Source organism: Homalodisca vitripennis, chromosome 4 (assembly GCF_021130785.1).
Source record: "Homalodisca vitripennis isolate AUS2020 chromosome 4, UT_GWSS_2.1, whole genome shotgun sequence".
Taxonomy (NCBI): domain Eukaryota; kingdom Metazoa; phylum Arthropoda; class Insecta; order Hemiptera; family Cicadellidae; genus Homalodisca; species Homalodisca vitripennis.
Window position 1 is genome coordinate 91,199,509 of NC_060210.1, and position 16,250 is coordinate 91,215,758.

At 32.9% G+C, this 16,250-nt stretch overlaps 1 protein-coding gene across 4 annotated transcripts in view; it reads left to right on the forward strand.

Annotated features, from left to right (window-relative positions):
* LOC124359759 (mushroom body large-type Kenyon cell-specific protein 1) overlaps positions 1-16,250 on the forward strand; it is a 129,944-nt gene that overhangs the window by 31,918 nt on the left and 81,776 nt on the right. Inside the window, exon 1 of one of the 4 annotated variants that reach the window (XM_046812770.1) lies at positions 1,449-1,554. The exons of 2 other annotated variants lie outside the window; for them this stretch is intronic. The gene's annotated coding sequence lies outside the window, so the exon portion shown is untranslated. Of the gene's footprint in view, positions 1-1,448; positions 1,555-12,863; positions 13,193-16,250 lie in introns of those variants that run through there. One more of the 4 variants, XM_046812767.1, reaches the window with a different exon arrangement.

A 16,250-nucleotide genomic window follows, 5' to 3' on the forward strand; every position in this document is an offset into this window, starting at 1 on the left:
AGTTGGTAGGTGCAAAGCTCGTAGCTTACTTCATTTCAATTCGGTAAACAATGTCCTAAGAAGCATTGGGTTAAAAAGCGAATTGCTGATGTCCGGGATAAGTTTGCTTGTGGATGCGGAGAACGACTCTGTGCTAAATAAGCTACACGCGAGTCGTAAAGAATAGGCTGAAACGTTTCGTGATTTTTCGGTAAGGTCATGAAAATTCCCATCAAATTGAGTCGACTTCTTCTGTTCTATCCTCGACTGGAATTATATTCAATAGTCCGGGTTCAAATCAACTGATATAACAGTTATGTGCTCCAAGGAATACGGAATTTCTATGGCATATCTCAAGCCGGTTGCAATGTATCGAAAAGTATCAGGCGTGTATTACAAAGTTACGTCAGAACTCGTAATGGTCGCATTAAACATCATAATGTTATAGAGCATGCTGGCTGGAGTTTTACAAAATGTTGGTTGGACTATGGAACAAGAAGAATTTTTCAGTAAGCCAGATATATTTTGACCTGAATTGGTGATCTTTATGCTTTTCATATGCTGTAGAATGCTTGCATTAAGTGATTAGTACAAAATAAACTGGCTATATCATTATTAATCTTTGGAGCATAGTCCATATGCTGGTGTATTCTGTCAATCTTTTATCTGCTCGTATCAAAGTATAAAGATCTCAGTAACCTGGGACCACATTCTTCCGAAGTTCATGGGACCAGACCATGACTTACTTCGAGAAACCCTTGAATTTTGGCAATGAATCGACGACCAATGTCATGAGGATATTTGTGGTCAGTTAGTTAATTCATCCTTCATGAATGGATATCAAGTAAATGAAAGGTATCACTATGATGCAGTATATACGTCCTTCGTTTTCTTCTATTTATCCTTTTCTCACTTCTGTTTCCGTTCATTGGAGAGATTAAATCGGAAATAAAAGAATTATGTTTTTGACGACACGATAGTATGATAGCTTTTGAATATTGCTTCTCTTGTGAAATACATATTCATGATTTTCCAGCAATCTGGACAACTTTTACGAGTCTCCGTTCCTCAAACGAGTCAGTGGGAATGATGGAAGACCGGGCACCCTAGTGTCAAACCCTCCACAAGCAGCCCCCTTTCTTCAGAAAAATTATTTGAAATGCACACTAGAATACTCATTACATTGATACTGTATACTCTGAACAGTCTACTTTTAAAATTACAAATTATTTTCGCACTGACTGACACCAGGCATACCAACTTACCAAGTACATGCGCTGCGGAAGTTGATAAAAGATTTAGGTTTGAGGTTTGATCTCCGCGCAGTTTTAAACCACTTCTTCCCGGATGCGGCTGAGTTTGGAGAGGAATATCGGACATTAATCCTTTTGTAGAGAGAATCTGCGAGATAACTTAGTGGAAACAATGGAATAACCGACGATTGTAGCTTTATCTCGACGGAAGTGGTCAACTTCGGAATTGTACTCGACTCAGCGTCCAAAAGTGATCCAAAACTCGTGATATCTTTGTGCAGTTTTCAAGTGTTGTGCGCTGTATACGCAGGATATCCTACAGGTAAACTGATGCTTTCAATATTACTTTGATTGTTTTGTACCTACACTTGAACACAACAAAACTACTTTACTATCAAAAGTACTGTACTGGATAAGAAAATTACCTTATTAATTAAGGGAAACCGATTAGTCTCATTCAATTTTGTCATAGTGTGATCGAGAAATATTTCATTCTGTTAAACTAGTATTTTTCATGAAACGCTAGTTCTGTATGGACAATAATTGTTCTAATTTGGTGCATGTCCGATCATTGAATTTGTCTGAACGTCAGTGAAGCCTTTCACTCAGAGGGACGTAAAATTTCTTTTCTGTATAAAATCTGCCTGTATATCAATCTGCAGATCATCTCGGTAATGAAATGAGATATAGACTAAAATTTTCCATGAAATCTCATCGGAGCCTGTTACGCGAACATGGTGTAGCGTACTCCAGTCTTGTTTGTTACAACCACCAGTTACAAGAACGCTATACAATTCACTGTCTATGACAATAATTCGGTAGTCAGATGGACTCCGCTTAAATAATAATAAATTTATTTCCAAATAACAACAAATAATTAGAATAAATCCAACAGTAATACAATAATTCAAAATAAGGTAAACATTACATAGCATATGTAAAAAAACATAACATAGCATATACAAAACAAAAATGATTTGCTCAGGCTGACCAAGTTTACACTTATCAGTTAATTAAAAGGAAAATACAATGAACAGTATTTTTGTTGGTTGTTTTCGGAAAATGAAACAGGCGATACAAACGATACAGATACAAGCGTTATCAAACAAAAAAGCGTTTTGTAAGTGCGATGTTTATATAGACAGCCCCATAATAAGCCATTCGCACGACACCAATCAATCGGATATCAACAGAAATCATTCGAATGTTAGATACGATATAATCGAATAGTTATTCACCATAAACAAATTTCAAAATGTTTAAAATGTAGACATTTTCTAAGTCGTGCACGTGGTTATATGTTCTCCCGGATATTAGATATATATTATAAATTAAATAAATCTAAATGTTTATACCGGTAAAACTTGCACTTATCAATACTAAGGACTAATTAACTTTTGAGATGTGTCAGACGAGCGTAAAATATTATGTTAATTATCAAACAATTTTTTTAATTAAAAAAATTAATCTGTTAATAATTAAATAATTAATAAGGACTAGAACATTTTGTCTGATAAAATTTATTACAGTATAATAGTTCACTATTTTGCGATATAAATACCATAAACACGTATGTAAACAGTTATATGGACGAAAGAGTTTTTATTTTTACTGTGTAAATAATTACAAGTAATATAGATTCAATGCAGTGTTCGGCAATATACGATTTTTCTATTACTCCGTATTTATGTGTACTAAATGCTCTTTAAATATTGTTTTAATGTCCCTTTTGATAATGTAATGTAGGACACAAATTATTAAATGCGTTGGATTTAATTCTGGTTGTTATTTTCATGCCGGTTTTTGTCTTCGGAGTTTTGTTTCTTAATATTTGGAGATATAATCTCAAAAACAGATTTACAATTATTAAAAAAAATTACAAATTCAAGGCACTAGGACGATTGGAAAATGTTTTATATTAACAAAACTTATGAATAGTGAAGAGAGACCCAAAAGGCCAAAACTCTTCTCTTTTGTTCGATAAAAATGTTGTAAATCTATCAGAAATTATGTACTGGTTAAACCTATTTCTAAATCGTTTGTTCACATCATATTATATTTAAAATAATAATATTTTATTATTATTTACGTAAGGATAAATGTGTAAATATGTATTTTTGGAATTGCCTGGACATAATATATGTATTACGAATAGCCACTTATAAAATTAATTTTGATATTGCAAAATGTGTTATTAATATTAGTTAGATTAATTTAATAATACCCACTCTCTTGCAATGCTAAGATATTGCTTGGGTAAAGATTTACTCAGTTAACAATGCTGATTGCTAAGGTCATATAAACAACGGTACTTGTTCATTGGCAGATAATATTTGAACCGTATAAAGTTTTATATCGCATTATGCTACAAAAGGACACGATTTCAATACTCGAGAACCTATAAAAACCCCATGACTCTTCACTAAAAGAACAGTTTTGTACTGTTTAATGTACTTTACCATAAGAGAGGACAAGGGGTATCGTTCGATTTTGAACTTTTAATAGTTTTGAGGTTTAAAGTACTTTCATGCGAACTACGAAAAAAAACACAAATCGATTAGGAATGGGTTCCTTAGGAACCACTATTTATAAACAATCTATTTTAATCGTAATCGTAAAGAAGTCCAATTTAATTATTTACGAGAAAGTTTTTACAACTTGATGGTCTTTAGTGAATGTAAAGATAGTTACTGTAGTGCAACCTAACATGAACATCAAACCAAAAGAATTGCACAAGCCTTTCGTTAAGTTCTATTATTTAAACCTACAATAATACGAATAGTTTTTCCAGTTTTTACAACTTGATGGTCTTTAGTGAATGTAAAGATAGTTACTGTAGTGCAACCTAACATGAACATCAAACCAAAAGAATTGCACAAGCCTTTCGTTAAGTTCTATTATTTAAACCTACAATAATACGAATAGTTTTCCAGTTTTTTACACCTTGATGGTCTTTAGTGAATGTAAAGATAGTTACTGTAGTGCAACCTAACATGAACATCAAACCAAAAGAATTGCACAAGCCTTTCGTTAAGTTCTATTATTTAAACCTACAATAATACGAATAGTTTTCCAGTTTTTACAACTTGATGGTCTTTAGTGAATGTAAAGATAGTTACTGTAGTGCAACCTAACATGAACATCAAACCAAAAGAATTGCACAAGCCTTTCGTTAAGTTCTATTATTTAAACCTACAATAATACGAATAGTTTTCCAGTTTTTACACCTTGATGGTCTTTAGTGAATGTAAAGATAGTTACTGTAGTGCAACCTAACATGAACATCAAACCAAAAGAATTGCACAAGCCTTTCGTTAAGTTCTATTATTTAAACCTACAATAATACGAATAGTTTTCCAGTTTTTACAACTTGATGGACTTTAGTGAATGTAAAGATAGTTACTGTAGTGCAACCTAACATGAACATCAAACCAAAAGAATTGCACAAGCCTTTCGTTAAGTTCTATTATTTAAAACCTACAATAATACGAATAGTTTTCCAGTTTTTACAACTTGATGGACTTTAGTGAATGTAAAGATAGTTACTGTAGTGCAACCTAACATGAACATCAAACCAAAAGAATTGCACAAGCCTTTCGTTAAGTTCTATTATTTAAACCTACAATAATACGAATAGTTTTCCAGTTTTTACAACTTGATGGACTTTAGTGAATGTAAAGATAGTTACTGTAGTGCAACCTAACATGAACATCAAACCAAAAGAATTGCACAAGCCTTTCGTTAAGTTCTATTATTTAAACCTACAATAATACGAATAGTTTTCCAGTTTTTACAACTTGATGGACTTTAGTGAATGTAAAGATAGTTACTGTAGTGCAACCTAACATGAACATCAAACCAAAAGAATTGCACAAGCCTTTCGTTAAGTTCTATTATTTAAACCTACAATAATACGAATAGTTTTCCAGTTTTTACAACTTGATGGTCTTTAGTAAATGTAAAGATAGTTACTGTAGTGCAACCTAACATGAACATCAAACCAAAAGAATTGCACAAGCCTTTCGTTAAGTTCTATTATTTAAACCTACAATAATACGAATAGTTTTCCAGTTTTTACAACTTGATGATGGTCTTTAGTGAATGTAAAGATAGTTACTGTAGTGCAACCTAACATGAACATCAAACCAAAAGAATTGCACAAGCCTTTCGTTAAGTTCTATTATTTAAACCTACAATAATACGAATAGTTTTCCAGTTTTTACAACTTGATGGTCTTTAGTGAATGTAAAGATAGTTACTGTAGTGCAACCTAACATGAACATCAAACCAAAAGAATTACACAAGCCTTTCGTTAAGTTCTATTATTTAAACCTACAATAATACGAATAGTTTTCCAGTTTTTGCAGTGTTTGAATTTTCGACATACCACGGCTTTTATCGTCTCTCGACATGGTAGGTGAATAAGGTACGTACATGGGTACATTATAGCAATGCGAAGGAAAATGTAATTTTTAAATATTTTTTCAGGAAAGCTTTGTATGCAGTTATTACCTATATTTTCCCCCTACAATGATTTGTGTACAATTTGTTTACCTATTTATAACAACTTTTAACTGCAAATTCGTCTAAAACTGTAATATTTCAAAAATATTTCTGGATACTGGTGTCTTAATTTAAAAAAGTTCCGCAGTATTTTATTTAAAGTACTTTTAATTGGCTTCTGTATTTTAAAGCCCGGTTGTATTTAAACAACTACCTAATGCATCTCAATCTTCTGATCCAAAATCACAGTTGCATATGGTGTCTGTATTTCTCCCGAAAGTTTTGGCCTATATGTATACAGTATACGAATTTAAAAATGTATTTTTATTCTTTGTTGTTGGAGGCCAGCTTCCCATTTACTTGAACTGCACTGTCTTCAGTTATTTTTTCTCTAGTGTACACATTTGGCATATCATCTTTGCGTGAAATGTGACCTTGTAAATACAATACACATCCTTCCAGATTAATATCGAAACAAAAATGTTTAATTAATTCTTAAATTAATTAAGAATTTAAAGAACATGTTGATTTAAATATTTTATAACTGTTAAAGGACTCAGCTGAAACAGTCCCCACTAATTATCCCTACCATTCTGCCTTACTGTGAAGTTACCTCCATTTTAGGCAGTTAGGCCATTCCAAACCAGATTTTCAGTCTTTCGTGTCGGTGTCATTGGCGATAAAAATAAATGGACAGCCACGTGCCCCACACGTAGAGGACAAAACCACTTGAGCGCCTTAAACAGAATACCGAACGTGTGAGCTACTAAGAGCTTTCGGCTTCAGAGAAACAGGGAGTGCGACAACTTCTTGGCGTGGAAAATTTAAGCAATACGAACCGTGGTACGAACTGCAATAACGTCCGTGGTCTTCAAGGCAACTTTGGTCATGGTGTTTGCTTCCACAAGCTCAGGATATACTATTTTTAACTAAAAACATGCATTGGACAAAATTGGTAATTTAGATCATAGGAGCTAAACTAACTCAACCACCAATCTTTATGCCGACCAAAGACAACTCACCATTGTCTCTTAACTCGGTGAAGCCTTGTTAGACGCAATTCAACTCTGTCTAAACAGATGACAGAATGTTCCGCAATCTAAGGAACGTTCCAACCGTTCCTCGTACTCATTCAACCACAAGGCACAGAATAGAGGAGAAAAAGCTCAGACCCCTGAGTTATCACAATAAGTTAAGAACAAATAAACTGATAAAACGGAGTATCATACGATCCGATAAAGCGCAACGAAACAGTTATCTCACAAACTGTCAGACAGACAGACGGACAGACTGCCATTTGACATTTGGCCCCCAAATCAAGTTCTTCCTCGTACCAAGAGGAGCCTATGTTCTAAATTTCAAGTCGGACAATTATTCTTTAGCACATATGGGTATACGGATAGACGCTGATACACGCCTCAATTTTAAGAAGGCCCTGTAGCTGTCGGGTCCCTAAAAAGGTAATAAATACACTCTTCCCTGTGCTTCTAAAGGAAAACTCCATTTGCTCTCAGTAATATGTCATGTCGTGTATATATACTTACAATCTGACCGTCTTCACTCATTTGACTACACACTAAGCGCGCTCCATACAAATTAAATATGACTTCTAATGGTTTTTAGTCTCAAATTAGTTTTTGTCTTTATAATTTTTTTACATTACTCGTTGTCGTTTTAATGTAATTTGACAATTATTGGGTGTGAATTCATTTCTTTACTTGCCGGAATGCTCTAACAAATGATTTGTCGACAGAAAGGAGTTTCTTGTTTTTTGCCATTTACCAACATTATTAACCAAGCGTAACGGCTCTCTCTAGAAATTCTCCTCACTATGACTTTATTGCAGGTTTTATTCAATCTGGAATGCCGCAGGATGTTCGACACTGGACTTTACATTACATTTCGACAACTAAAGGAACTTACAATGTTTTTTTCTTTCTCGTCGTCTAGCTTCTCGTCATATACAAATAAATAGGGGAAAGTTTAGTGAAACGAAGGAATGGTCTTCGTTCTGATTGTTCTTGAGCTTATCTCCACACCATACCCAGAATATCCGATGGCTATCGGCCTTGTGATACTATTTATGATCAATTCCTGTGTAATTTTATGACATTACCGAAATTGCAACAACCACACCATTTGGATTAAGAGTCAATTGACTCTTCGTGATCATGAGTTCTCATTAATGATAAATTTATATCACCGTCCTATTTCCGATGCCACTTTTATCGGTCTGCTTTCTGCGATGGGCGTGTTGGACCCGTAATAACTGGAACACGTATTTCACAAAACTTTGTTGGAGTACGTTTTAAAGAATCCTTGCAAATCTTGCATTGGTGTATAATTTCGATCTAATAACTGGTCTGTGGTATAGATGCATGTTCTAGTCTATAGTAAGCTGGAGTACTATTGGCAAGAACAATAATATTGATAAATTTATTTTCTCACAGACCCAGTAAAAACCAGAAGAAATAGCCAGATTATTATTGCGAAATGTACAAACATGGGCCTTAATCCACGTACACATAATTTGTTAAACGTGCAATTTTTATAAACATATTCTTTTTTTTTTAATTTCCTAGTTCTCCACTTATATCTAATAAATCTTCCATTCTCAAAATCTTGCGTAGATACGATGTCACATTGCAAATCGATAAGTCATCTCATTCAAATTGATTTACCTATCTTGGAAGTACTCCAACAGATTACGCTGAGCTTCAATATATTCTTCTAGGAATCACCTTCTTTCATTTAAAACTCAGTCAACAAACGATATACATCAATTCTTAGTTCTAATGAGGCAGTGTATGCATCAAAACCATAATTTACAAACGACTCCTGCTTAAGTTCTTGGAAATTTACAATGCCGAGTTCCGATTTCTTACATTCTGAATGCTCTGAAGTCTCATCTCTAAATGTTTCCGCATCATATGTGGAATGCCACTAAATGTTTAACGGTCATGTATCTAAACTCTAAATTATATCCCCAGAATCCATAAAAGTAAAAAAAAAAAAAAAAAAAAAAAAAAAAAAAAAAAAAAAAAAACACCGTTTTATTCCAGAACCTAAAGATATTCTCGTGTTATTCCCAGATCCCTTAGGGAAGACCTACAGAAATTCCTAGAAACTCTCAGCAGCCATCATACATATGCCACTAACAATTGGTTGATAGAAACGTAAAGACCAATTTATATTTTAATTAATGTACAGACTAACACAAAAGCATTGTTGGAGTAAAATTATTACGTCTTTATTGATTATTTCCAAACAGGATCGAACTCTGCCCATTTACCAACTTCCAGATCTGGACTGCAGCTCAATCTAATTTCTAAAGTTAATGTTGACCATATGTTTCATATTTTCCAGACAATATTATTTGGTTAGTAATAGAGTGTTAGCATATTATGCAGATTTTAAAGATAACGTGATTTTGGAAATCTGCCATCGTTATTTGTTACGAAACCGAAACATTACGTTTCAAGAACTGGTTTCCGTCCTCGTCTTCAGGGAGTACACCTTCAGTAATAAATAGCCCATGGTCAATAATAGCGTCAAACAAAGAATGAGTCTGTGATACAAAATATAGCTTATACTCGTTTTATGGCTCACTTTATTTTTAATTTGCACGCTGCAAACTCCTTCATATACAATGTGTAGTCTGTCTGTCCTAAGAATAAGGTCAAACACGTTAATCAGTCCCTATTATATTAGACATGATATATTTATGATTTTATTAGTCTCTAATACGGTTTTTGTCTTTATAATTGTGTTACATTGCTCGTTGTTTATCTAACAATGTTTAGTTTATTTCCGCCTCTTTCGGTTGGATCTAAACAGCTTTATCAAACAGACAACCGTGTGAAGACATTGACAAAAGTATTTAACTAACGAATTCACATGTGGTGCACATCTCACTCATCAACTTACTTACCGAAGTTTAATAATCGGTGAATAACTATCTTCATTTCATTATCCTAAACATTACTCTGCGCAATAGTTTCCCATTTGTTAAATTGGGAACAAGCCTTGATAATAACACAGTTTTGCTTATTTTTAGCTTAGTTTTCCTCCATTCCCAAAAAGTGTATGAGTCACGCCTATCAAGTTGCGGTATCTTTATAACAGTTGAGTAGCCTATCCATCAAAGAACTTTTCTTGTCAAACTAAGACAACACTCTTCTTGTTTTATTATGTCCATGATTACAGTTTGTTTGTAACACACCTAATGTGCCAGTATGAAATGATTCATTTTGTATATTATATCCGTATCTCATAGAATTGTGTCTTATGAGTGTTGTATGTTTCTTAAATGATTAACAATATTTGCAATTGGAGTTTCTTGGTAAATTACCTATTAATAAAAAATTAACTTACATTTATACGCTACTAAAAGTTTCAGATTTTCACTCTGTACTCCACGTCTGTGCACATGTTAACATCTCTACCCATACATGTATAACACAAATGTAGATAGTTAAACGTAACGTTATTACTGATTATCATTATCACTCTACAATCTGTCATCAAACTTGACCATTCTGAAACATTAACTATTTAACGGCTTTCTGGTAACGCCAAAATGTGGAGAAATATCTTGCTGTTGGTGTTTTTGACACTCGGTGTTGAAAAAAATGTTGCAATATTTCGATTCTAGGCGTGAATACATTTTTCTTAACTACGATGAACATTAAAATAAACGGCATTGCTGCCAACACTATCGATGATCATGCTATTGATCCATTGCAATTCTTTTTTGAGATTAATTTCAGCAGATGAATTCAAAATATAGCGTACGTCATTTGTCAGTCGTTATGTTTGAAAAAGTGGTGGCTGACAGATAAGTTCACGGTAAAAATCTAGATATTTTATTAGTTTTTATATTGACGGAGACTACCGTGTTAAGATTCTTATACATACGGATGAAAAGTGAGTTTTACTATGCGGATGAAAGTCACCACCGCAGGTAGTCGAAAAAACTGTGCATAAAGTAACTCACGAGTTATTTCGGGTAGAGTATCCCAGTATAGTGTACATGTACAGGTCTGCATGTCTACCATTACAGAACCTACCACCTCTGGATCAATATGTTCCGAGAGAAATCTGGGAATAACTTTAATATAAATGTAGGGCAAATTGCACTGATAGAAAACCGCAACTAAAGTATGAAAAATGTGGAATGTCTAAATATGTCATGTCGTGGTTTTAAATACTACGAAAAAAAAACTAAACGATAATAATTATAATGCCTATATTGTCGAACGCTTTTCAGTTTACACTGCTTTATAAATTTACTCCAGTCATTAACTGTAAAATCTTTAAATTAACACTGTAAAAACGAAATGAAAACAACTACACATAATGCTATAGACTGAATAATTACAAACCTTAATTTAGAACTTTTTACTATTATAATATAACTTAATGTAAAATACAACACTTTGGACAGGAATCGAAATATCATATTATCTAAGGAGATATCCGATCAGATCTAATGTATATCATCTATTTTCCCATGTCTTTATGATATATTTCACCTACATAGATAAGACACTCACTGTAGAGATAAGCGTCTCTAACTGAGAGGTTGCTGAGATGATTCTCAGCGGGTCACTAAAAGTGTTAAATAAGTTAGGGCCGTTTTCCTTTAACATGTTTTATGTCATCAATTTAAAATGGCATTGACGCAAAAATCTTCTCATATAAAAAAATAGAAGGCCTTCCACCAAACGAGGAAACGTCTTACATTGTAACGGATATATTGGTCTCTTCCGGTAGCGATATATCCAAACAGGAAACTACTAAACAGTGTGGTCTGCGTTTTATATAAAGAACAATTGTCTGTCTAATCTTGGTACAAAATGAGGATCCTTATATTTAGTTCCGACATAGCGTTAAATTCACTCACTGTTTTGGTTGCTGTCAATTTAACAACTCTAGGCTATATACTGATACGTACCTTGCAGAGGTGATTAAGTGCTCGAATAAACAAATGTGTTTCCCTAGGAAGTAATAGGAGAACGGTTTACTTTTTAGTGTTAATTTTAACCGATAATGGATTTATTAATTTCATTCAACACAAACACCACAAAAGACCTACCTCAAAGTTTAAATGAATGTGGAGACAAAAATAGATAGGCCTACATTTTTGGAAATTCTGTCTCTAACTCCAATTGTCGTTTAACAAGGAATTTTAGATAGGAGAATGATCGCCATGTCGATATATCTAGACATAAACAACTACGTCATACCCATAGGCATCGTTTTGGTTCTTATATACAGTATACCGAATGTAATGCATAATATTAAATACAAGATAGAGTATGTTCATTACAATATTTTAGGTTAACTGTATGTTAAATACTTTAATATACGATCACACTAAAAAAGATAAAAATTGAATAATAACTTAGATCAAACGATCAACTGCAACCTTATGCGGTTAATTCTTAGTTTATAAAACGATTAATCGAGTCTTGATCATTCATTTAAATTTCAATAAAAATATCTCAATGATTATTATGTATTATAACATTGAAAAAATGAAATAACTTGAACTAATTTAAGTGGAATATTCAAGCTGATATTGCTAAAACTCAACAACTTCACTGGCGTAATCTAACGGTGGTGGTATGGTTTAAGTTTTGTAGGATAACAACGAAATGTATTCAAGTAGAGGGATCTAGTATAGAACAAAAATTGAACGTTTGGAATTTGAACTGTTAAGTTGCTGGTGACATACAATTTAAATCACAACTCCATTTATATATTGATGTTCCTTAAAAAATTGAGAAGTATTATCTTTCTCTTGCGGTACTGAGAACCTAACAGAGCCGAAGTTTTCTGTCTCGTACAGACAATCTTGGAACTGCTAGTAGAGGTGCCGGTAAGATCCCGAGGCAGCAATATTAATCATTCGTTGATTGCTCAGTCGGCAAGGAAGGAACCCAGGAGTGCGCTAATTTTAATGAAATCGCGAACTCGGGCGAAGTAGGAAATTAGGGGAATATCGATTGGGAACGTCTTAAGACTGTAGATGCACTCGGCGCGGTGGCGGGAGGGCGTGCGGGGAGGAGGGGAGACGGCGCGGCACGGCGGGGCGGGGCTGGAGGGGGAACAGCCGAACTCAGCCGAAGTGCAACGAGCTGCATCGTTAAGTTGGGCAATGCAAGGGTCTGGTGCATGGCGGCCGATGCAGTTTTTCGCCAGTGCACGTTGCACATTTTGTGCATTCCAAGGCCAAACTGAATTGAAAGAACCTCTCTTAAGTTAGTCTTCTTCTGGCCGCTCCCCCAGCCACTCGCCGGCGCCTCCTCGACCACGAAATTTAACTTTTTCAAATTATAACCTAAAAATTTCTCCGGCGACGCAAAATGTTTAGTGAGTTTGAAAAGTGCAGTTTTAAAAAGTGTGTGTAGTTTATGAAGATGCCCGGACCCACTCTACAACTTCTTACAACCGTGAGTCACTTTTCATTGATTTTAAACAATTGTTTTGTGCTTTTCAAATCCTAACCTATTTCTAGTGCTTACATCAAACTATGTTGTAACTTGTGTTTACTGTAACCTTGGCCCAATTTCCGCTGTTTATAAATACCCGTCATTCACGTCAGCCATTTTTCTTGACAAATGTCAACTCGACGCTTCATACTTCCGCGTTCTTTTATCGGGCGCCAACTACAACTTAACAACTGTGTCGTGCTGTAACAGTCATCAACTACAATTTAGCTCTTTTATACTGGTTTTATCTACGAAATTCACCAATAAATGTCTATAAGGTGTTATGAAAACTAGAGTTGTGCTAACTTGATTACGGGGACTAGCCTAGATCTTTTTGACCCATATATTATAGGGTTTCCCTGTACATTTAAACGGCGTTCTGTGCCGTCAGCACTTCTTTTATACATTTTCGTCTCTTTATTACGTTAAATAACTATGCATCTATACTCTATAGTAGACGAAATAAAAATTTAAAACTTCACTGTTGGAACTTTATACTGTTTACATGAGTTGCCCTGAATTATTTAAAAACTAAGTAAAATATGTACTTGTTTTTATTTAAAAAATTGTAACTGAACTAAATATGTTTTTATAAACTGTTCAAAAGGATTAAAACTACTGATCGATTTTAGTACTGTACTCAACTTAAAAATAAAAAAAATTCAACATAAATTTGAAAATTAATATAATATTTTCTATATCTTAATATATGACACTATATTTTTAATTTCATTATTTAAAAACTCGTAGCAGAATATTGTTTAGAATTTTAGTAAACAATGTGAATATTTTAAAAATACTTAAAATGTACGTTTTAGGGGACAGTTATTAGTAGTTTATAAACTGTAATTATATTTTATGATCGTATCTTTTCAATGTAACTGCAAACTTATCGTAAGCTAAATACTTTACTTTTGCATGTATTCAATTTGTAGTGTCGGATAATTTTGTATCGATATATGTAACAGATTAACAGTATTTTACACGTTGGCATAGATTCAAATTTAAAAAACACGCATCAGATTTCATTACTTTTATAACCTATTTATTATTAAAAGATTGTTATAACATTATATTATTACAATGGTTTTAGTTGAAGATAACCATAAAAACTTTCATAATTTATCCATCTCACGATTAGTTCCAGATTTAAACACAAAATCCTAGATTTACAACTAAATTAAATACTAGTTATTATCATTATTGTTTGCAAATATTAAGTTCCACTCCACCAATAAACTCATATGTCCGTAAACAAACGGTCATGGTGTTCAGTTCAATTTCATCATTATAATAAAAATAAACATTTATCAATAAAATGTCGTAAACGAATATTATATGTAAAATCAGAATCAATACACATGCGTTGCAATAGAGTTAAAAATAATGTATGCGTAGTTGCGCGAAACTCCTGATACCTTCGTTGTTGCGTAGTGTCAGTCAAAAGAAGTATATATTAAATACAAATTATAAATAGCTATATTATATTTACCATGTTAGTAAAACAATTTTAAGGATATAGTACATATGACTGCGAAAGTAATTATTCTTAAAACAATTTCAATATAAGGTAATGCATAGGTTAGAACTTAGAACACGGCATTTTCGTTTTAATAAACTACCACTGTAATGTAAGATTGGTACTAATTATGAATAAATGATTTACCTTTAAGTTACTATTCATGCTAAACTCTAAAACACTCAAGTATATTACGCGTTAATAAAATTCTGTACATATATCATAAATTATTTATATTATAAATTATTATTTACAACAATAATAACGATTTAGGCTCATCAAAGTAAAATTTAAGTAAACTCTGTTCCCGTAAACTCTGTTATAATATTTTACATCTAATCTAAGAAAAGTTCTATAAGTAGCAGTATATCTATAAATTATTCTTTTTATTTTATACTCATTTTTCAATAGCGAATAAGATTGTTAGTTACTTTCGAAAGGTTACAAAACTGAATATTTGAGTAATAATATTAACTATTAAGCTCTTTGATTTGAGGTATACTTAGTATGCTAAAGCTAATGCTCGGTATACTAATGCTAATGCTCGGTATACTAATGCTAGTACAAAATGATTAAAATTCTCCGTTGAAGCGTGATATAGCCTACATTTAAGATAGGAACAACATTTAGATTTGAATTTCCGTTTCATATAAGTAAATTATTTTTGTATAAAACAATTTATTTTAAATTTTGATAGTTACTCAACGTAAAGTAAATGTTACATTTTCAAGTTACCATAAATAATAGTATCATCAAATGTAATTAAATAGCTTTTATATTTAGTATAGATCAATGCAATAAGCCTGCAATTTTATTTTAAACTGTGCATGGATTTATTAATGTCAGGTAAATATATTATGCGTTAAACAGTTTAAATAGGTTTAATTGCTTTATTGTCATTTTCACAAGCAAATACTGTTCTGTGGATATAAATTATCGCGCCGACCTTTAGGAATTATTATGTAAGAACTCAAGCCAAGCATTAAAATAGATTGAAGTTATAAAATCACGCAATAAAGTAATCAATTGGTGTTTAATGCAGTGAATACGCGTTCATTACAAAATTAAACGTGATACAAGTAGTTTTTATTTGATAACTATAATTTATCACCCATCATAATTATGCCGAAATTTGCTTACGATCATAAAAAGCTGCGGTTAATCTTTGACAATGTCATTGAACTTTATTAGGAGCTCTTATCGATGTCTGCAGCGCCGGCGAACTGTGCTGAGGTTGACGTATTTATCACTTCGGTTAATTTTATTTACGTAGCTTCATTCGATTTGGAACAGAATCAAATGCTATCTGTAATTCGATTTCAATTACTAAGCCAACGGTTTTAAAATGCAATACTACATATTTACTTGTCAAAAATTCTACAAGTTTATTATTATATTTATTATATTATATCCAGTATCGCGTTTAAGCGTTGGGTTTTCATTTGTTATGACATTATGTGAATCAAAGCAGAGCGAGAAATAACTTCCAATATATATCTT